Genomic DNA, 675 nt, shown 5'->3' with positions numbered 1-675 from the left:
CTAGCAGAGTAGAACACCTGTTTAGGTGCTGGCTAGCGGAGTAGAACACCTGTTTAGGAGAGGTGCTGGCTAGCGCAGTAGAACATCTACTTTGACCAAGCTTACAGGATTGTGCCCAGGTGAGAGAGACAATACCTGGAAATTTCACTGGATCTTTCTTTCAAGACACGTTGCACAGAGCGTAACCCAGAAAACAGTACATCTTTAGAAAGCTACTGGTCTGGCCTACAGGGTTGGCTGGTGTACTGTATGATATGCGAAACCTCTCTTTACCTCACTTCTCGCTCTCTTTTTACATGTGAGATACAACAGAAAGCTTTGTCCCTCAAGGGATGAATACTGCAAAGAGCAGTCTCATACAACTGTCTTTAATCACTTATTGTGTCAGAAGAAGGTGAGGCGAGCAGCTCCTGCCTCCCTGAGAGCTGCTGGTGTGTGTGTGTGTGTGTGTGTGTGTGTGTGTGTGTGTGTGTGCCTCCCCTAGAGTTGGGGTATGACGTAAGATGAGAGGTAACCTGTTTCATTTCTCCCATTTAAGGCAGAGAAGGATTGTTGTCTGAGAGACAGCGGAGAGAGACAGCTGAGACAGACAGGGAGACAGACAGGGAGACAGACAGGGGAGACAGACAGGGGAGACAGACGGGGAGACAGACAGGGGAGACAGACAGGGAGACA

This window comes from Coregonus lavaretus, assembly GCF_964263955.1.
Source record: "Coregonus lavaretus genome assembly, chromosome: 10".
In the NCBI taxonomy this organism is placed as follows: domain Eukaryota; kingdom Metazoa; phylum Chordata; class Actinopteri; order Salmoniformes; family Salmonidae; genus Coregonus; species Coregonus lavaretus.
Note: the sequence above shows the minus strand (reverse complement) of the source record.